General features: G+C 40.6%; 1 long non-coding RNA gene across 1 annotated transcript; it reads left to right on the top strand.

The window, feature by feature from the left end:
* The first annotated feature begins 6961 nt into the window (after positions 1 to 6961).
* LOC121929318 lies at positions 6962 to 16190 on the top strand. The gene is made up of 3 exons (XR_006103650.1): positions 6962 to 7168; positions 15831 to 15968; positions 16131 to 16190. It is a non-coding gene; the product is annotated as an uncharacterized LOC121929318 (long non-coding RNA).
* Positions 16191 to 23697: the final 7507 nt, after the last annotated feature.

Consider the following 23697-nt stretch of genomic DNA (forward strand, 5'->3'; position numbering starts at 1 on the left):
ATTCTTCCTAATTTGTTGTCATCTGCAAATTTGATAAACATGTCCGCTATTCTTTCATTTAAGTCATTGATGAGCCCTGGTGGCGCAGTGGTTAAATGCCTGTACTGCAACCACTCACTCAAAACCATAAGGTTGTGAGTTCAAGACCAGCAAAAGGGCTCAAGCTTGACTCAAGCGTGCATCCTTCCAAGGTCGCTAAAATGAGTACCCAGATTGTTGGGGGCAAATTAGCTTACAGTTGTAAACCGCTTAGACACTGTTTAGGCAAATCTTTTAGAGACCGAGTGCCCAAGCTGTAACCCAAAACCCACTTATTTATCACAAAGTGCTGTGCTCCTCTGGCTTTCTAGTAATGAGCTCTGACAAACTCTGTGCTGCGGTGATGGCACATGTGCCCACAAAGAAGGCTCTGAGTGCCACCTCTGGCACACATGCCATAGGTTCGCCACCACTGGCTTAGGCGGTATGAAGCGGTATATAAATGAAGCTTGTTTGTTTGTTTGTTTGCTAAAGATGTTGAATAGCACTGTGGCATCCTACTTGTCACTTCTCTCCAGGATGAAGAGGAGCCATAGCTGAGCACCGTTTGAGTTCAGACGGTCAACCAATTACAAATCCATTTAAAAACTGCATTGTCTAACCCACATATCACTAGCTTGTTCGCGAGAATGTCATGGGGGACCTTGTCAAAGGCCTTACTGAAATCAAGATATGCAATATCCATAGCATTCCCTTCATCTACGAAGCTGGTAATTTTATCAAAAAAAAAAAAAAAGAGAGAGAGAGAGAAAGAGAAATTAGATTAGCTTGGCATGACTTGTTTTTCAGAAACCCACGTTGACTTTTTGTGATTATGGCATTTGCTTCTAAATGTTCACATACTCTGTTTAATGATCTGCGCTAGAATCATTCCTGGTATTGATGTCAGACTAACTGGACGATAATTGTTGGGATTCTCTTTTTTCTCCTTTTTGAAGACTGGAACAACATTTGCCCTCCTCCAGTACAACAGCAGCAGCAGCAAGCATTTGGAGGCCAGCTCCAAGGACTGGGACCGAACAGCACCATGTGTGTAGGATCGGGCCAAAGGTCAGAAAGGGCCCACTTCTGTCACCTGAGTTTGGGATTGTGCAGAGGGCCAGAGCAGGGCTGCAACCAGGGGATCAGGCCGTGATCCACGAGCAGAGGCAAGGTGGGGGGGGAGACCAGCATCCTCGGGTCCACAGCCCTTTAAGGCGGCTGTGATGTAGGGGCCAATTTGCAATACCCTCACTGCCCCCCCCCCAGCATCTACGGTTTTAGGCCTTTCTGGCCTACCTGCGCTTCCTGCCAGCATGTTCCCAAAACAGGGCATGGGGGAACCTTCTAGGCCAACAACTCGAGGCCAGTCAGGGCAGCCCAGGAAATCCTGGGCTGACCTAGACCCAGGGAGGGGCCACAAACCATCCACTGCAGCAAGTCCGCCCAAGCTGGAGTCTCCAAACTGGCAACTACCAGTCAGAGAGGATTTATGAGTTGGATTAACGCACACTCTCTCTGACCTAGTTCAACAAGTGGGGCTCCTGGGAGCTCTGCCCAACCCCAGTGGGAGCTCTGAGAGCCAAGAAGGAGTGACCACAGGAGTCCATCGGTGGAGTCATTTCACGTCTGTTTCCAGCAGTAGCAGCACACCCATCTGCAGTTCGACAAGCAGTTCAACATCCAGTGATTCCTCCTCTGCCGACAGGCGTGAGAAAAGGAAAAGGAAGAACTGTGGCAGGAAGAACAAGAGGAAGTCCTGGGACAGAAGGGAAGGGGATGGTGACTCCTCCAATCTTGAGCCTGGGAGAGAGGATTACAGGAGGGAGGTTGCTGTCACCCCTGGCCTCCCGTCATGAGCCATCAGGCAGAGGTCCCAGCGTTCGGGACTTACGGGTGTGTGGGAGGAGCAGGAAGTTTCAGCCTTCACCCATTTCAAAGACAACGAGAACCCCGCTGGGCTTTCATCTTCCTAAGAAAACCAGAGACAAGATCCTCTGGGGGGTACTAGGTTGATGTGTTCAACTTGCTTAAGCCTTGGGCTGTGTTCCCAAGTCCAAGAGGAAGGGGAGGCAGGAATCAAAGGTCAGTCCTGTCAATTGTTCCTTCTCCAACTGGCTAGCTGGGTATTCCATTTTCATGGGGGCAGTGCAAATCACTTATCCCAAATGTGTGCTACGAATTCAACGTGGGAAAGTGTGTCCGTGCCCAGTGCAAGTTTGACCACTGCTGTGAGAACTGCCTTGATCCACATGCCAAGCTAGCTGGCACTTGCCCTACTGTTGCCCAGCAGTCCTTTTGGTCAGGACACCCCAGCCCAGCAAGTTCTGGGAAAAAGGAGGGAGCCCCTGGCTCCAGTACCGGGGGATGGGGGATCCCAAGTTAGTCTACACAGGCTGCCCATCCCATTTTTGCCCTCGCCTTCACCACTGTATGCCCATTGGCATTACATCCCTCCTCCGCACATACCCTGACAAGCAGGCAGCCCTCTTCTTAGAAGAGGGGTTCTCATATGGTTTCCCCATTTCATTCTGGGGCCCAGGTTGCTTCTGATGCTCACAACCTCAAGTCCACCCATGACTTGCCCCTAGTCTTCAAGGAAAATATTCAAAAAGAAAGGAAGGCAAGCTGGGTCGCCAGACCTTTCCCTGTACCCCCTATTTACAACCTCTGGGTTTCCCCCCTTGGAGTGGTTCCCAAGAAGGCAACAGGTGAGTAACACATCATCCACCACTTGTCCTAGCCTCATTGTGCCTCTGTCACTGACTCCATCTCTCCTGTTCTGTGTTCTGTCCAGTTCTCTTCCTTTTACCAGGCAATCCGACTTGTTCAGGCCTGTGGCCTGGGAGCCCATATGTCCAAATGTGACATCGAGTTGGCATTCTGACTGTTGCCTGTCCACCCAAATGACTTTGCCTTCTTGGATTCAAATTCAAATTCAAATTTGACAAAGCTATGCCTATGGGTTGCTCTGTCAGCTGTGTGGCCTTCAAGAACTTCAGCACCTTCTTGGACTAGGAGGTAAAAAGCCATGCAGGGATCCTGCGAGTCACCCACTATTTTGATGACTTCCTGTTCATCAGGAAGGCAGGGGATTGGGGTTTCCCCCCTCCTGCCCTTCAAAGGCACATTTCTGCTACTCTGCTTATTTAAAGCTAGACCCTAACAGGCTTGGCTTTGACATTTTTTATATTTAATTTTTTTTCCTTATAAAAGGCTGAATCCTTGGGAAACTTAAATTACTCTACAGACACAAAGGCAAAATCTCATCAGAACAACATGATTTCATCACCAGCATTCACAGCCTATATGATGAAAATCATATTTCACCAGCATGATGACTAAAGTATTCACTCAATGAGACAATTTTCATCACTTGGAAGAAGCAAAAGGTGTCGTATTGTTGATATTTTGGGTGATGAACCTTGCCCATGGTCCCGGTCTGGTGCCAAATGGATGAAGATGCCGGCTATCTCTCCAACTCAGGATCAGAACAAAACTCCAAAACAGGCTTTCAGCTTGCTGGAACAATGCCTGGAGAAACAGCTGCTAAATCAAAGAATCACTCTCCAGCAAGTTCACTCCTTAGAGGGCTTTATTACTTTGTTTCAGATAAACACGAGCTAGTCATTACTATACAAAAACTCTTACTGTCACACCACACTATCTCAAACTCCCAGACTCCCAAACTCCCACAGTTCACCAGAACAGCATTTTCTTTATATACAATATTACCATGAGGCGACCACTTAGTCCAGCCTCTTCAGACAAGTTGCTATGCATCACAGACAAGTTGCTGTGCATCATGGACACCAATCCATCTTGAGACTGAAGACATAGCATGATTACATTTAGTCCTGTTCAGTTGACCTTAAACATCCGGCTGCTGCTCTAGACTCCAGTTGTAGCCAATTTAGGCTTCTGCAGCCATTGCCACATCTGAACATTTTTACCTTCAATATACATTAACACATATATGGTAAACGCAATGGATCATTGTTATCCGCTTGGGTTTGGTTCCAGGATCAACCCCATGGATACCAAAATTCATGGATACTCAGCTTCTATTTTGTACAGAGGTGTAGTAATATGATGTCCTTTATATAAAATGGCAAAAATCAAGGTTTGCTATTGAGGGATAGGGTTAAAAAATATTTTCAAACTGTGATGGTTGAATCCGTTAATGCAAAATCTGTGGATATGGAAGGCCAACTGCAGGATGCAAATCAATAATATGTGCAACTTAAGCCTGGTCTGTCATGGGTGTGATCTTGTTCTTGCTACTAAGCAGTTCTAAACACTTTTTTGGTTTAAAGCAAGGCATCATTCACTATTTACCAGTACAGTGGGAACGCCACATTTGCTGAGGTTAAGGGCACAGGACCCCCATGAAAGTGGAAAAACAACAAAATACAAAACATTGGTTTTTTTAAACTTGAGAGAATACTTCTCTAGTAATCTCTAGGTCCTCCAGCACATGACTGTGGTCAACATCCGCCATAAATTGACCATAGAATTGCACTGGAAGTCATACAAATGCCTAGAGAAGTGGGGTTTTTTAGGAACTTCTACATCTTCCAGCCCAATTATTGGTGGATGTTGATCACAGAGTCAAGCTGGGAGACCTAGAGATTCCTAGAGATTCCTAGAGAGAACATATTAATAAAATCTGAATAATCAAATCCAGAAAAGTCAAAGCTACAAACATGGAGAGCTGAATGTATACAAATCCTCCATCTCCTGGCACTAATGTATAAGAGTGCACCTTCACTTCTTGCTTTCCTCTTCTGTTTGAGATCAACATTTTATTATTTCTCTGTGTTTAAATTATATGTATCTCTTCTTTCAGTACAAGTAATTACAAAACAGCCTGTAAAACTGCCAATAAATAACTCATATAGCTCAAACATTTTAGTGTTTGGAAATTGTGGTCAAAATCTGTGCAGTTACTTTAATATCTTTCCTTTCCTATCAAAGATCTCAGCAATTGGCTAGATAGCATTATTTCTGTTCTAGTAAATCTCATTTTGAGGGGGGGAAAACCTGCTGTATTTGCAATTTCAGGTGTGTGTGTGTTTCCTTCCCTCCCCCAGGTTCAAAAGTGAGCTAGCTTTATGCTAACTCTGAAACTGGAGTCAGCAACACACGATAATCCAATGTTAGACTGCAATTCCCATGATCCCTAACCAATAGTTAAACTCTGGATAATGGGATTTGCAATCCAGCAACACCTACATGGGCCACTATTTGGGGTGGACTGTGGAACTATACATACATACTGCTTTTAAAATGTCTTTCCAAGCTCTGAAAAATCCGTTTCATGAAGTAAAATGGGATATGATTTCAGGCAAGTATGTGTAGCATAACAGCCCCAGTGTTCTAAACAGGAGGCAGAAGGAGGAAAAGGCTGGTGCATTCCCTCAAGTGTAATCTGGTAAACAGAGGTGACCTTACAGTTTGGCTATATGGACAGTTCAATATTTTGTGTTTGTGTGTCTATAAATGAATAACCAACCATCCATTCTATTTGTAAAATGAGAATAAACCTGTCAAGTAGGGTTGTTGTGAAATACAAAAATTATGCAGGACTTTGAAAGGCTCAAGTGCAAAATAGACATTAAATGATAGGAGGTTGATGACTGTGTCTGAATGAAGAAGCCCAGTCTGGGCATTTTTGCAGAGTCTGATTTGGGGCTAACAGTTCTCTCTGCACTTCCTCTCCTCATTTCTGTATGCACATGGAAGCAGACTGTTGCCATGGTGATGACTGGATCACCACAAATTTGGTGAGGCCATTTATAAATGACTAATTGTTCTACATTTTAAACAGCAGGCAAAATGCCCAAGAAGCCCAAAATAGACCATTATGTCCAACAAATAAAAAGCAGATGGATTTCTTAAAAACTCATCCCACATACATTTCTTTATTGAAGATGAATTTCTTTTGTATCTGCTCACTGGCAGTGGGTGGGAGAAGCATGTTGTACTGTTTCTAGTAGAAAAAGCAACCTTTTCCTTGCTGTCTGCCAAGAACTGACACCTGTTCAGTGCCCAGAAGTTCAGCTATTTGGGGGGGGGGGGGGGGGGGTAATGGAATGAGGACATTGTAGCTCAAAATAAAAATTCATAGAATTGGAAGAGATCTCATGGACCATCCAGTCCAACCGCCTGCCATGCAGGAAATCATAATCAAAGCATCCCTGACAGATGGCCATCCAGTCTTTGTTTAAAGACCTCCAAGTAGGGAGACTCTACCACTCTCCAAGGGAGTGTGTTCCACTGTCAAACAGCCCTTACTGTCAAGAAATTCCCCCTAATGTTGAGGTGAAATCTCTTTTCCTGTACTTTGCATCCAATTGTTCTGGGTCCTATTCTCTGGAACAGTCGAAAACAAGCTTGCTCCATCCTCAGTGTGACACACCTTCAAATACTTAAACAGGGCTATCATATCACCTCTTAACTATCTCTTCTCTAAGTTGAATATACCCAGCTTTCTCCTCATAAGGTATGCTTTCCAGTTTGGTTCCCCTCCTTTGGACACGCTCCAGTTTCTCAACAACCTTTTTGAATTGTGGTGACCAGAACTGGACACAGTATTCCAGGTGATGCCTGACCAAAGCAGAATAGAGTGGTACTCAGGGCCAGCCCATCCATATAGGCCAGCTAGGCAGTTGCCTAGGGGTGGCAAACAGTAGGGGGCGCTGGCGCAGAGAGAGAGAGGGAGAGGGAGAGGGAGAGAGCGCCCGGAGCAGAGGACGAGGCGAGCGGAGCAGCAGCCCTTTCCTCTCTGTTTACTTCTCTCCTCTCTCTCTCTCTCTCTCTCTCTCTCCCCCTTCCCTTCCCTTTTTCCTCTTGCTCACTCTTTCCATGGCTGAGGAGGAGGGTAAGTCTCTTGGGGGGAGGAGGGGGGACCCCAGAGGAGGCGCCTGTGGCAACGCAACGGGTGGGCAGCCCTTTCCTCTCTCTTCTCCTCCCTTTCTCCTCTTTTCCCTTCCTTCCTGCCTTGGTCCAGGGCTGCCTACCCACTGCCCACCGCGTTGCCACAGGTGCCTCCTCTGGGGTCGCCCTCCCCTCCCCCAAGAGACTTACCCGCTTCCTCAGCCATGGAAGGAGCGAGCAAGAGGGTGTCTGAGCATGTGGAGAACGGCAGGTGGGCAGCCCTGGACCAAGGCAGGCAGGCAGGCAGGCAGGCAGGGAGGGAGGGAGGGAGGGAGGGAGGTGAAGGAGGGAGGGAGAACTAGAGAATGAAGGAGGAGAGGAAGGAAAGGAAGGGAAGAGGAAGAGAGAGAGAGAAAGGAAGGAAGGAAGGAAGGAAGGAAGGAAGAAGGGAAGGGAAGAAGGTGGAGGAAAGAAAAAGGCAAGGTGAAAGAGAAAAAAGAGAGAAGGAGAAAGGGAGGAAAGGAAATCCCTGAGAGGCTGAGAGAATGTGACTTGCCCAAGGTCACCCAGTGGGTTTCCTTGGCAAAGCTGGGATTTGAACCCTGGTCTCCCATTGTCCATACTCAGACCACTACACCATGCTGGACCCTCCATCCAGTGCACTTAAAGGTACAGTACTCAGTTATTCTTTGTTGTTGTGTACCTTCAAGTTATTTTCCACCTTATGGAAACCAATCCTGGGGTTTGCTTGGCAAGATTTGTTCAGAGGAGGTTTGCCGTGGCCTTCCCCTGAGGAGGCTGAAAGAGTGTGACTCGCTTGAGGTCACCCAACATGAAAGGAATCAAATCCTGGCTTCCAGAGTCCTGGTCCAACGCACAAACCACACAAAGCTACATCCCAACCTTCTATCCAGGAAGAATGTCAAAATTTTGAGCATGACTGAGGAATATCAATTTATATTGTTTTTTATTAATGTTTTTGGCTTTTAGTTGGTCGTGTCCTCCATTTTTTGAACATCCTACAATATGTCCTACATTTTGTCCTACATCATGTCCTACATTTTTCCTACACTCTGAGGGGCTATGGGGGGGGCGCCAAAATATTTTTTTGCTTAGGGTGGCCAAATATCTAGAGCCAGCCCTGGTGGCACTAGTACTTCCCTCAGTCTAGACTCCTGGCAGGATGGTGGGGGTGGGAGAGCCCAGGAAGGGACGAGTGACTGCCTGGTTCACAAAAAGCTATGGCTTGTACTTAGAGGAATGGGAGTGCCTCAACACCTGATTGTCTTGATGCGTATCCTATACTTAAGAGGATGTTGTTAAAACAGAATATGGAGAAACAGAATGGTTTCCAGTTAGCAAGGGTTTGAGCAAGAGTGCTTCCTACCACCCTATTTATTCAGACTGTATGCAGAAAGTATTGTACACATGGCAGGGTTAGACTCAGAAGCAGGAAGAGTGAAAATCAGAGAAGGGACATTAGCAGTCTAAGATATGCAGATGACACAGTACTACTAGCAGAAACCAACAAAGACCTGGAGCAATTGCTGAAGATGGTTAAGGAGGAAAGTGTCAAGGTTGGATTAATGCTGAACATTAAGAAAACAAAAATAATGACCATGAAAGATCTACAAGAATTCATCATAGATAATGAGAACATTGAAATAGTCAAAGAGTTCCCATACTGTTAGAATCCTGATGTATTCTCTCAGATGTATTGTAACTGTGGATGCTGGGGGGATGGGTTGTGCTTTGGCTAGGCTTTAGAGATAGTGATATGTAGTGCTAGGCTGGACCAGGTGTGGGCTATCTGGTGTCCTTGAGGGTCTGGCTCGCAGAGGCTGGGAATGTAGTTTCGTTTCTGTGAGAAGAGCAGCTCAGGGAAAAGGAATGGAGCATGGGAACTAGTGAAGGGAAGGAGGGGTCCTGTTGTGCAGGCTTTTGCTAGGGGTGGAGCAGTTTGGTTCAGGGGGGAATTTATGCATTGGTTTGGCTGGGAGGGATCAGTCTCAGCTAAGAAGCTGAGTGATGTGGAATGGTTGATTCTGGAACTATCAATAAAGTGCTGTTGATTAATCAATCAAGCTGACTGGTTGATTGTCCAGGATTCTGGTCTTGCACTCTGACACATACCTTGGATCAAATATTGACCAGAACAAAGACTGCAGCCAAAAAATCAGAAAAAGACTAGGACTGGGATGGGCAGCTATGAAAGAACTGAAAAAGAACTTTGAATGCTAAAGTGAGGATAGTTCAAGCCATTATATTCCCCATCACCATGTACATATGTGAGAGTTGGACAGCGAAAAAAGCCAATAGAAAAAAAATCAACTCATTTGAGATGTAGGGCTGGAGGAAAATGCTATGGGTATCATGAACAGCCAAGAAGACAAACAAATGGGTTCTAGAACAAATCAAGCCCGAACTCCATGGAAGCCAGGATGACAAAACTGAGGCTGTCTTACTTTGGCCACATCAGAGAAGGCATGAGTCATTAAAAAAGACAATGGGATTGGAAAAGAAAGAGGGATGTAGAAAGAGAGGAAGACCACATGTCCGGGAGGCCTGCAGGGCCTGAACAGAGTGGTGGAAAACAAGGAATCTTCAAGATGTCTCATCCACAGGGTGACCCTGAGCCAAGGTTGACTCAAGGGCACTTAACAACAATGAATGGATACAGATCTTATTACCCAAAATGCTAGGATCCTGTGAAGGCACCCACAAATTAATATGATTTAAGGGTAGTTTTACTAGCTCAAGTAAAATAATATTTTGGCTGGGGCATCATCAGCCCTAGGACCAACCCTCTTTATAACAGTCCCAAATCACACAGAACTCCAGAGGCAAATCCAAATATCTTTCTGTATTTTTATTAATGAAATAACCAACACACATTCACAACACACACACTTGTGCACACACACAAGAACTAAGACGCAAAGGTGGGAGAAGTGGAATAGTGGAGGCTTTGCTAATGGTGATACACAGGACAGGGATGTTCTGGCAAGGAATGCAAATCCCTTTGTCTGAGGTATTCACACCAATGACCTGAACATTTATTGAGACTCCTGACCATTTTTTTTCTTCCTAGGAAACCATTTAGTAAGAATCTAATCCTCTCATTCCTTCATTTCTGCCCCAAAGACAAGGTTTTTGGTATAAATATTAGTGCTTAAACAACAGTTTCTTGGTCCAGTTTACAAGCAGACAGACACTCTGCCAGTTTGACTAGACCAGATTCCGCAATACACCTTCCACCCCACTTGCCTTGGTGGCTGTTGAGCCTTCTCTGTTCTGAACTCCCATTGATTTGAACCATGATCCACAATGGTGCACTCAAACCTCCAATTCTGTTTGCCACACGACCCACAGTAACCACCCATCGTCAGTCTGTCTCTAGTCTGAGAGGAGTGAGAATCTGGAAACTAGTTTTGTGAGATGTTTAACCTTTTCTGTCAAAGAGCTCTGATGCTACAATAAACTACAATTCCCAGAATTCCCTAGCACTGAGCCAGGACAGTTAATGTAGTGTCAGACTGGATTATTCCTGCAGTGTGTTTTGGACCTTTGTGGCCATTGGCATCAAAGGCACTCTTTCTATTTGTGGGGAAAACCTTGGTACGGTAACTCTTGTTGAAGAGTTTGCTGCCAAAAATAAGTATCACTGCATTGTACATTGGCAAGTATAATGCAGCAAAGTTTTGTATTTCCACCATGCTTTCTATTGTAAACTATATTCATTCATGAGGACTAAAACATAGATCATTTTGAGCATTTCTTGAAGAGGCTGGTGCCACATGCAACAATGTACTCTATCACACAGAAGTTTGTTGGTTGAGCTGTGGAAGAGGATTGCAACATTTTGTTGCTCTCAAGGAAGAAATCTTTCAGTTCCTGGAGAATACTACAAAAATTTCCCAGAGCTGCACAATGAAGTTTGGACTAATGACCTGTATTTTTTATATAACATCACAGGTCATCTAAATGAACTGAATTTACAGCTTGAGGGGAAATGTCAACTTCGTTTTCAAATTATTGCTGCAGTAAAGGTTTTCAAAATGAAACATAGGCCCGTTACACACGGGCAGCTAGTACATCCTGGGGACGTACTAGCTTTAGGGTAAGTGCGTGGCTTATGCATGCACTTACCCCTATTACGGACCGAGTCCGTACAAGATGGCGGCGGCCGTTCCACACGGCCGCCGCCATCTTGACTTAGCGGACGCTCTGCGTCCGCATGTCGCACCTCGGAAGTGACGCCGTGAGTGCGCGCTTTGGCACTTGCGGCGTCTCTTCCTCGGTTGCCGGAAGGAGCGTGATTTTCGTGCTCCTTCTTTGCAGCGCGGAGGAGTCGTGTGGTTTGGCTGCTGCGACTCCTCCGCGCTGCAACCGGCAGCGGCCCGAGACAGCCCCTTTTGGGTGGTCTGTAATGGGCCTTTGGCTATTCAAAATAACTGTTTAAAAGAGAAATGTGCCACTTTATGAAACATATTCCATTGTGTGAACATGTCAGATTATTTGGAAAATATTCAAATGACACTGAACTTTTGATCCAAGAGTTTGACATAAGACTGACACTATCCAAAGAAGATGACATTAAATGTAAGTTAATTGGAGATCCTTTCTCTGGATCCACAGCTACAGGTCATTGAACAGTTTATTGAAATAAACACAGAGATACCAGCCTTCAGGACTTCTGTAAGAGTTTAGACAAGGGAAAGTTTAAAAATCTGTGAGGTGGTGCTTTACAGGTTTTCAGCACATTCAGGAGAATCTACATATGTGAGCAAACCTTCTTCATTATTTTTTAATTTATTTTCTTTATTAACATTTTATTACCACATTTTTAAAAAAACACATAAAACATTACAACTTTACACACATTACATTACATATATCACACATATAACATCTTTTCTTGGTCTTTCAACTCAAACATTCTTTCTTACACACTAAAATTGACTTCCGTACATTTGTAATTTTCCAGGTATCTTTAGTTCTAATGCAATTAATTATGTTCCTCATTTATTTTGTTTACCTCATTATATAACAGTTTCAACTTAGGACCTTTCTTGCATTGTTTCACAAGATTTTCGTAACTATCTAAATTAACAGTTTTCTAAATTAAAGTACAATCTCTGACTGTATTTGGTTTTCATTAAATTTTGCTTATCCTTATAACTACTACATTTTATATTTCAAAATATTTTTTCAGTAATACCAGCACTCCTTCCAGTATATGTTGTATTGTTTAGTAAAAATAAAAACAATCATAATATCATTTAAATTTACAAAAAGATTATAGCATAAAACAAGTTATAATGCTATCTTCCTTTAGATTAAATAGTATTTTATGTTCCATTCATCCTTAATATAACAAAAAACATTATTCCAGTCCTTCATAATTTTACTTGTATTTTGTTTGCGTAGAATTCTAGTCAGTTTATCAGATTCAACTGCAGCAAGTAGTTTCTTCATCCAATCTTCTGTTCCTGGTATCTTTTGTTCTTTCCAAGACTCCGCCAAAGTCATTTTAGCTGTTGATATTAAATGAACCAACACTCTACGATAAATTTTCTCCAATTCTTTCTCAACAATATGCAATAGGAACATTTCTTGTTTATTTCTTATTTATTTCTTGTCTGATTTCTTGCCAATATTTTTTAACTTTAGCACAGGACCACCAAAGATGGAGAAAGGTACCTTTTTCTATGCCACATTTCCAAGATCTGTCAGAGTTTTTATTTGAGATTTTATGTAATTTTTCAGGAGTAATATACCACATATTGAACATTTTATAATAGTTTTCTCTTATTGCTTGGCTTACTGTATATTTTACTCTGAATTTCCAGGAATATTCCCATTGTTCTATATCAATATTATGTCCAAGATTCCTAGCCCATTTTATCATATTCTCTTTTATTATTTTGTTTTCCATTTCATATTTCAGTAAGATTTTATAGAATTTAGATATCAATGAGCCTTTACCTGTACTTAATAAAGTACCTAGTTCTGAGTTGTTAGTATCTATTCCAGTTGTTTTGGTATCTAGTAGGTACCTTTCTCTCAATTGCCAAAACAAAAACCAACTACATTGTCTGCCATTTTTCCTAATTTCATTTTACGTTTTCAATTCAGTTTCTTTCCCTTTTTGTGTTAACAAATCTTTATATGTCCACCATTCTTCGTTTAACCATAGATCACTTCTGTAAAGCGCTTCATGGGGAAAAACCCAGGTTGGTATCTTTTCAGTTACATATCTCTTATATTTTTTCCATACATCAAGGAGAGGTTTCCTTATATAGTGATTGTTCACATCCTTATTTGCTCTTTCTTTCTCATAAAAGAGAAAGGCGTGAAATCCAAATCTCAAATCAGCCCCCTCCAATCTCAGTATATCTTTATCATTTAGTTGTATCCAATCTATTATACAATTTAGGCATGATGCCTCATAATAAAGTTTTAGGTTGGGTGCTGACAGTCCACCCCTTTCCTGAATGTCCTGCAAAAAATCTTAGTTTAATCCTGGGTTTTTTCCCATTCCAGATAAATGCAGCAAGTTCCTTATTCCAGTCTATGAATATTTTAGCATTTGTTATTATTGGTAAATGTTGAAATTAAAATAAGATCTTAGGTAACAACATCATTTTAAAAGCAGAAATTCTACCAAACAATGACAACTGTAGATTTTTCCATTTTTTCATTTGAAGTTTCATTTTCTGCCAAATTTTTTGTAGTTATTTTGAAACAGTTCTGAATTTTTATTAGTAATTTCAATCCCTAAGTTTTTAGTTTTTTCCTCACTATTTTAAAGTTTGCCAATTTTTCTAAGTTCATCTTCTCTTCATGATTTAAATGTTTTGTTATCATAACAGTCTTGTCCATGTTAATATTTAAACCAGTTAAATTTCCAAATGTTTTAATTTTTGTTAATAGTAACATTATATCTTCAATGGGTTTACTTAGTGAAATCGCAATATCACCTGCAAATGCTTTAATTTTGAATTCAGTACACGCGCCGCCATTGGGGACAACGGGACTTGAGCATACGCGGATTTTGGTATAAGCGAGGGGGGTCCGGAACGGATCCCCTGCGTATACCAAGGACCGACTGTACTGCCGTAAATCCATCTACACCTGGTGCTTTATTCTCTTTTAACTCCTGAATAGCCAGTAGGATTTCCAGTTTTGTGATGGGTTCTTCCAATTGTTCTTTTTGATCCTTATTTAATTTCCCAATGTTTTTTTGTTTCAAAAACTTTGTTATTATTGCACCATAGTTATCTACATTTTTGTCATCTTTGAATAGTTTTAAATATTCTTGAAAGAATAAGTTTATTGTTTCTTTTTGTTTTGTAATTTTAATTCCATTATGTATCAACTCTGTAATTAATTTTTTTCCCTTTTCTTTTCTTAATTTGTTTGCTAACCGTTTACTTGGTTTGTTAGCTTGTTCGAAATAACCTTGTTTTGATCTTTTTAATTTCTCGGCAAGTTCTTCTATTACCTGTTCTTGTAGTTGATTCTGTAACATTTTTATTTCCTTTTGGACTGTAGAATCAAGTGGTTTTCCTCTCCATTCTTGTTCTTTTTCTTTCAATTGGTTTTTAATTTTCATGTATATGTCTATTTTATTTCTCTTTAATTTTAAATCTCTTTTAATAAGAATACCTCTTGCCGTCGCTTTAAACACTATTTATTATCTTTAAACTCACATTCTTATTAAGTGCCTGTCAATAAAATAGAGTTTTAAAATTAATTTTACATGGAGCTGCTGTTGAATATTATTCATTGTTGTTATTTACCATTAAGATGGTTTTAATTATGATAACCCTATGGATAAGATATCTCCAAGAGCACCAGATATAAATAGCTCCACAAACCTCAGGCCATGGCTTTCTTGTTTGAATCAATCCATCTGTAATGCAGCCTCCGTCTTTCCCAGCTGTCTTCAATTTGAGTGGGCATTATTCTTTTTTTCGAACAGTGGTGTCACTAAGGTTGACATCTTTTGGTGTGGCAACTCATGACGTCACACACACCCATACCACACCATACAGAATCCTTAGTCATTTTTTTGTACTAATGTTACACATAAATCATAATTTCTGTATATTATTGAATGTAATGGTAATAGTTGTGACATAAACATCTAGCAAAATTAAACATTTAAATTACAATGTCATATGCACAACCTAAATGTATTCACATGTACATAGTTTCGTGTGGTTAAAGTGAACATTTGGTAAGTTGTGATGTTTTTAAAGAAAAAAAATAAAAGAGTAATTCTTTTATTTTTAAAAATATATATTTTTTAAATCTTCTAAAATTTTAAATATTCATTTTTAAAAACCCTGGGGCCTGTCCTTCCTCCTCCCATTGAGCCTCACTCCACTCACACCATCTCTTCAACATTTTAAAGGGATGCAGGCAAATGCCACAGTTTCTTTCTGCCAAAAGGCAGGTGTTTGGGGAGAAGTGGCCGCCTGTTTCCTATGAATTATCTCCAAAGTAGAATAGCCTTAGTTTAGTCATTTTGGCTTCCAGTGAGAATTCAGGTTTAATATGCTGTTAGGCCCTTTTATCTGTCATTTTGGTGGCCCATGACATGCATAGAACTGTCTTCTATTACCACATATCAGATGAGTTAATTGTCTTTTTGTCAGTTTTCTTCATTGTTCAACATTAACAACCGTACATAGAAATTGGAAATACTACAGTATGGATGATTCTGGCCTTGGCATTTAATGACATGTCTTTTACTTATGAACTTTATCTAGTTCTTTCATAGCTGCCCTTCCAAGTCTTGATTTCTTGAACACAGTCTCAAGGTATTGAAAATCATTAATAATCTCTAAAAATTTTAATAATTATCTTCATCATTCACTTTAAAGTTATTTAAATCATTGGTGGTCATTATTTTTGTTTTACAGCTGTCATGAAAATTACTTGAAAATATGTACATACATAATCATATAGGAAAGCTACAGTGAGATTCGGTTTTGCTTTTCTTGGAAAAGGAGATTCATACATTTGCTTCAGCCTCCTGCTAAATCATTCAAGACAAAGAGGTTTGCAAATGTTTCTACTCCACAGTTAATTACGATTACCATGACACCTTCTTTTCCTTTTATAGAGCATCTCCATGGCAACTACACAGAGTTGTATTTGTCCTTTATTGACATTCTCACTGAGTCACTTTTGCTTTTCTGTTTATTCTTTCCCTGTCACAGAATGATAGTCAGAAGAGACCCCAAGGGCCATCCAGGTCAACCCCCTGCCATGCAGGAACTCACAATCAAAGCATCCCTAACGGATGGCCATCCAGCATCTGATTAAAGACTTCCAAGGAGGGAGACTCCACTACTTTCTGAGGCAGTTTGTTCCACTATCAAATAACTTTTGCTGTCAGGAAGTTCTTCCTAATGTTGAGGTGGAATCTCTTTCCCTATAGCTGAATCCACTGTACAATGTCCTAGAGTCTGAAGCATCAGAAAACAAGCATCAATATGACACCCCTTCAAATATTTGAACATGGCTATCATATCACCCCTCTCATTTCCTTCTCCCCTGCTGATTTTCGTGCAGTGATATAAACTTTGTTAACTGGCCTTCAAGACAAACTATGTCAAAAAAAGAAGAGAACGGTGTATCCACCATCCCCAGGTACTCAAGCCTTGTCTAGGAAGAGGAAAAAAGTAATTCCACCTGCAGCTAAAGGTTCTTCTGCAAAGAGAGCCTCACTTGATGCTAGGCAGTCTAAGAGTGAAAACTTTGTTGCCCAGCAAAGACCTTGTTTGTCAGAGTTTTCAAGTTAGAACAGATTTTTAATATTTGAACATTTCAGGGTGCAAAGTGGAGACGATTCCTAAATCAATTCCAAGAAAATTTGGAAGCTGTGCAGACAGCCCCTAAGGGGCAGCCTGCAGCCAACTCCAGCTGCGCCTGATCAGGGCCGTGGATTGGGCCCCCACTCTGGCCTTTTCAGGGTGCAAAAAGGAGCTGCAAAAAGCACCCTGGAAAGGGCACAATAGCCACAGTGTTGTGGCTTTAAGACACTCCTTTGGCGCTGCATCATGTAAACACAGCAGCAGAGGAGCACCATGATGCCACATGCTGTGTGCAGCGGCATGCAGCGTCCTGCCACATGTGCCGCCATTGGGGACAAAATCCCCGGATTTGCCATGCGCGTATGCTCAAATCCGCGCATGGCAAATCCGTGTATAAAGAGAGCCGACTGTATTTTACAAAACACTCAAGATGGAACTGATAGATGAACTGTAAGAACTATTAAATAAAACCCCAACAGAAGGTATGCCTGACTCATGGTCTTATAGTGAAATTAGTTTGATTCCCAAAGAGGGAAAAGATACAAGAGATGTGTCAAACTACAGACCAATATCGTTAGTAATCTCGATTATAAGATATTTGCAGCAAATGTTGGCCCAAATCGACTCAAACAAAAAATTAAAAACTATAATACACGAAGACCAGAATGGATTTCTGGCAGGCAGACAAATAAGATACAACATGAGAACAATTATAAATATCCTGGAATTCTATAAATTAAATGGAAAAAAGGGTGTTTGACAATGTGAAATGGCCCTTTCTATTTGAAATGCTTAAGCAAATGGGCCGTGAGGACAAATTTTTAGCAAATGTAAAAAATATCTATAAATTCCAAAAAGCCTATATTACAATAAATGGAGAAAGAACACCAGAGTTCACTATAGATAAAGGAACAAGACAAGGCTGCCCCTTGTCCCCTTTGCTCTTTACTTCTCTTCTGGGAGTTTTGTTAAGGGAAAATATAGAAATTAGAGATATAAGAGGTAAAAATAAAGAGGTAAAATTAAAAGCTTTTGCGGACAATTTAGTTTTAATACTAGATAACCCTATTAAAAGTATGGAAACATTGAAATAAGAAATTGAATTTTTCAGGAAATTGGCAGGTTTTAAAGTGAACAAAAATAAAACTTGGTTATTAACAAAGAATATCAATAAAAAAGAAAAGAAGAAAAATTAAGCTGTAGAACCAAGGATAAAGTAAAATATTTAGGCATTTGGTTATCAAATAATACTGAGGAACTTTTTGTTTTAAATTATGTGCCAATGTGCGGAACAATTCAAAATGACTTGAAAAAATGGAAAGATTTAAAGCTTTCATTATTGGGTAGGAACATGACAATTAAAATGTGTATTCTCCCAAAATTGTTATTTTTATTTTTAAATCTGCCAATAATCCAGAATCAGAAAATATTTACGGAATGGGGAAAAGAATTAAAAGATTTTATTTGAGATGGTAAAAGACCGAGAATTAAGTGAACAACGATGAAAAATACGATCAAAAGGGGGGGGGGATGGCGGTATCAGACATTCTATTATATTATAGGGCGGCATGTATAGTGTGGATGAAAGATTGGTGTACAATTTGGCTGGCACGCATATGTCTGGTACGATGGGCAAAAACAGGATAAAGTCTTTAACGAACATCTATTAAGGAAAACATTAATTAATAATTGGTTAGTTGTAAAAAAAATTGTTTTATATCGGGCTTCCCCTTTGGGTTTCCCCACAGGAGGCTTTTTAGGCCAATGGGGAAGAAATAAAAAATGGATCACATATAGTGATATATTAACCTATGACAATGAAACAAATGTCATGTTAAGATCAAAAGAGGAAATCATGAACGGAATAGGTTGTATGAATTGGTTGAACTATATGCAACTTAAAGAAATGTTTATAAAGGACAAGAGTACACTGGGATTTGAAAGAGAAGACAATGAATTGGACATTATATTTATGGATGAGGATGAGAGAAAGTTAAGTAAAGTTTATAACACCTTACTGAAAAGATCTCTAGAAGAAGTGGAAATTAAAGACTCCATGATAAAATGGGCACAAGAATTGGGATATAATTTAGATTTGGAAAAATGGGAGAAAGCCAGATTAAAAACAAACAAAACAAAAAAACAAAATTCTGTAGCACAAGCATTAAAAGAAAATTATTTTAAGGTAGTAAACAGATGGTACCTAACATCATGTTCAACAGACAGAATATATAAATTAAACAATCGGTCTAGAGATGCCAAGACGAAACGGGTACATATTTGCATATGTGGTGGCACTGTACATATATAAAGCCTTTCTGGGAAAAGATCTATTTGGAAATTCAGTTAATGTTAAAAGTAGTTTTCGGTTTTCGACCAGAAATATATCTGTTAAATATGACCTCACTATTAGAATCAGAGGAAGAAACTAAGTTTTGGAAAATATTATTATATTTAATATCTATTGCCAGAATGATAAGAGCAAAGAATTGGAAATTACCTTTTACTCCACCCATAGAGACATGGCGAAATGAAATATTTGCAATGAAAGAACTAGATAGACTAACAGCATTAATAAATAAACAAGACATGGTTAAATGGGAAAAGGGTTGAGAAACAGTAAAGCCTTTACTTAACAGCTGCTTAATAATGGGAAGCACAAGAAACAAAAAAGTTTCTTTTATTGGTACAGATTTTCTGTCGAAAGTTTTACGATTAAGTCTAATATACATTGGATTTGTAATGTGAGGATATGTCATTGTTATATGTTGGAAGAACATGAGCTTTGTAAACAAGATACTTTAATAAAGATATAAAAAAATAAAGATAATAAATAGTACTTAGCAAAATTAAGATTCTGTTTCTTCGCCTGTGTTTTAAACACAATACCTGCATTGGACTCATAGGAGTTTATCACACAGGAGGAATTTCTCTTAATTTTGAATGAAAAGAAAGTGGGTCCAGAACACATTCACATGAATTCGCTAGTTCAGCGAATTTACATGAATTCGAATTGCATTTGAACCGACTTTCCAATTCCCCGAAAATAGCTTGTCATTGCCCAAAATTGCCTGTGGTAGTCTATCACACAAAAGCGTGATACCCCATGATTGTGTTCAGATTGCCATTGGATTATACTTCCAATTTCCCTTGTCTGATAAACTCCATAATCCTAGTTAGGTAGAACTCAGGACTACATAAAGATGAAATAATGTGTTAGTGATCCAAGATTTCTAGCATGGATGAGACTGGAATTCCTGCTTATCTTTTTCAGAGAGGGGCACCTGTCTCAGATTCTGCACAGTACAACTCTGTGACATATACTGCTAGTCTCCTTGCCACATTCCTCTGTGTGGAGTCAATATATGGATGATTTATTAATTTTTTCTGACTGAATACAAATGCAAAGAAGACACTGTAATCTCCTCTGTGCATTGGAAGAAAGAGGCCACAAGGTGTCACTAAAGAAGCTCCCATTTACCTTGCTTCAGTTTACTTATTTGGTCACTTAATTTCTAAGCAGGGGAACCACCTCACACAAGGGTATGTCATTAATATTCTGTCTGTCCCCCAACCAAAATAGACATTTCTCCATTTCTGGGCACAGCAAGCTATTGCCAACAACGTATCCACAATTTCTCATCCCTTACTAAACCTTTACTGGTTCTTTACAGGATTCTGTTCCAGATCCTCCAGAGGGGGCAGAAGGTGTAACCATGCTTTTATTCAGTTTAAGCACATAATGGAGTTTATCACACATGGTGCTTCCGTCGCCCAAACATCATCAAATGGGGTGGAAACGTCACCAGTGTTATGCCGCAGGCACTTCTAAAGTGGAAGAGTTATTGCCATGGAATCGCCAGGGAAGCAGCCCTTTTCTTATTAACAGATTAATCCATTGATAATAAGAAAAGGCTTCTCCACTGACGATTCCATGGCAATAACTCTTCCGTTTCACTTTAGAAGTGCCAGGCATGATCACACTGATGATGCTTCTGCCCCATTTTAATGATGTTTGAGCAACAGAAGCACAACATTTGTAGCTCTGTGTGAGGTCGGGCCCCACCTGGAATAGTGTCCAGTACTGGGTACTTCAATTCAAAACGGATGTTGAGATACTGGAGTGTGTCCCAAGGAGGGCAACTGAAATGAAGGGTCTGGAAACCATGTCCTATGAGGAACGACTTAGGGAGCTGGGGATGTTTAGCCTGGAGAAGGGAAGGTTAAGAGGTGATATGATAGTCCTGTTTAAATACTTGAAGGGATGCCATATTGAGGAGGGAACAAGCTTGTTTTCTGCTGCTCCAGAGAACAGGACCCAGAGCAATGGATGCAAGCTGCAGGAAAAGAGATTCCAGCTTAACATTAGGAGGAACTTCCGGACAGTAAGGGCTCTTTGACAGTGGAACACACTCCCTTGGAGTCTCCTTCCCTGGATGCCTTTAAACAGAGGCTGGATGGCTATCTGTCAGGGATGCTTTGATTGAGATTTCCTGTATGGCATGGATGGCCCTTGTGGTCTCTTCCAACTCTACGATTCTATGATTCTACTCTGTGATCATGTGACCGATGTACCGATTTATCTACTTACATTTGCATGCTTTCAAACTGCTAGGTTGGCAGAAGCTGGGACTAGTAATGGGAGATTACCCCATCATGCAGCACCTAGGTCTCAAACTGCCAACCTGCCATCTTGCAATCAGCAGAGTCAGCATCTTAACCATTTGAGCCTCTTTGTCTCTATAAACAGTAAAGGTAGAATAATATATTTCATTTTCTTTTGCACCTTACTCCCATCCCCATTACAGTTTGGATTAGGAGGTCAGAGCCCTTCTATATTTTAGCTAGTTAGTCTTTACTGTTTTACTTTAGTGTTATATGTTCTAGTTTTAGCATTATGTATTAGTTTTAGTTTAGTTTTAGTTAAACATACATATGTTATTTGCTTTATTTTTTTCATTTTCTCTTTTTCTTCATATTTTTATTTCTGAACATTTATTATTTTGGTTGTGAATTTGTTTGTGTTAAAATTAATAATAAAGAAGAAAAAGAGGAATCTTGTGGATGTACACCAAAAGAACAAAAATCCAATTACAACAGCTGGTTCCTCGTTGAGAAATAAAGATTAGGAGAGCAAGAGAATATTGGGTTACAGTGAGAAGAACCAGGAGGCACTGCCTTTTCTGCATCACAGCTCCCATGGGATGGAGGGCTATCTGTGCACACATAGGCCAGAAATTATTTGGCTGGGGAGAGTGAGGGAAGTGAAGAGAGTGAGTGAGAACTAACAAGCCAGAATACCACCAATGTAGGAGGAGAACAAAAAGTGGAGGATGGTAAAACACATGCCTCAAAGATATGTTTACATGACTTCACATTTAAATTGCCCATTTTGTTGTGCAAAGTAAAAGGTGCTGCTAATTGTGCTGTTAAAAACAGCAAACATGTTTCTAGTTTGAGATGTTTTCATACAATATAAGAAAAATTGCCTGGAAAATTCAAAGTCCTGTCTACACTGGTCCCCAAGCTGCCCCGACTCTTTCCCGTTACAAATGCCCTACAAACTTCCTTGTATTTCAAATGGCAAGTTTTCTCCAAACGAGTGGGAGAAAGCTTGCCATTTGAAATACAAGGTCCCCTCATGAACCCATTCCTTCTCATGAACTAGTCAGCTGATTGCTGCCCCGGTGCCTACTAGGACCACAGCTTCTGGTGAGTCCCAGTAACTGACACCACTTTAACTGGTCAGAGAGAGGCAGGAATAAAAGGCTCAGGGCAGCCCAAAAATCATGCTTACTTTAAACCATTATCTGTTTCTACATCTGACATCCTTACACAGCACTTTATAACACAGGGAACATTGGGGGAAATTGGGGGTTTAAATGGACATTATCCCGTGAAAATTGCGGGAATCCCATGATTTCTTGCTAGTTATTTCCTGGTTATTGCTGGGATATTTCCTGTGTAATCGCGATGTGTGTGAAAATCTTCCACATGATCATGCAATTTTCACACACACACACACACACACACACACACACTATTTTCACCCCTAATTTCCCCCCTATTTTGTTCCGTGTGATAAAGTCCACAGAGTTTTGTAATATCTGGTTTTTCTATCCAGAGGTTTGTTTTAATACTGGAAACTCTTGTCTTAAATCTAGGTTAAGATTTCTTCTTTCAGATTTCCTTGACATAGATGTGTGCTCTTCTGTGATTGGTAAAGAAACCAGGAAGAGAAAAGATTCATTGTGCAGTGCAAAGTTCTTTCTGCTTGTGCTCTCTCTAATCCTATATCATTTTCCCCCCATTCTGCTTGGAGAATAAAACTCATTTGGCCCTTCTGATTAATTGCCATGCAGCCAGTGTCATCTTGGGGGCTCCTCTATGTTTGTTATTCAGAACAGCCTCTTTGTTCCTGAATTCTTGAAAGGATTTTGTAATGGAATTAATCAAACATGAGCATATCTTGCCAAGGGCAAGTGAAGCATTAGGCAGAAATCTAGAAACACATCCAAGGGAAGCAAGAGATGGAACCATTTGCCTATCATTACCATCATGTTTTCCTGTCCTAACCTGACATAAAATGAAATGAGGACTTCCTCCCCTTCTGTCTGTATTCCTGAATTTCACAGTAAAACAAAATAGAGTCTTTGTTTGTTTTCTTGTCCTTATCAGAGTAAAGTGCTACAGGACTGTACCAAGCATCAGTGCAAAACTGGAAAGAAAGCATCAGCATCAGTTGCCACCTACCAACCCACCCAGTCCAAGAAGCACCAGTACACAAACGCCTCAGCCTAGGGCAGAATTCCCTGCTGCACTTTGAAGTCTCTTCTGAATCAGCAAATTCCATAATAATCAGTGCTCAGTCTTGTCTTCCACCCTCAGTTGTCCCCTCCTTTCCCATAGTTTTTCATGGACAGAGTCAGGGACTTCTCTGTTATGTTCTGGGAAGACAAAAGACGAAACT

This window comes from Sceloporus undulatus, chromosome 4, assembly GCF_019175285.1.
Source record: "Sceloporus undulatus isolate JIND9_A2432 ecotype Alabama chromosome 4, SceUnd_v1.1, whole genome shotgun sequence".
In the NCBI taxonomy this organism is placed as follows: Eukaryota; Metazoa; Chordata; class Lepidosauria; order Squamata; family Phrynosomatidae; genus Sceloporus; species Sceloporus undulatus.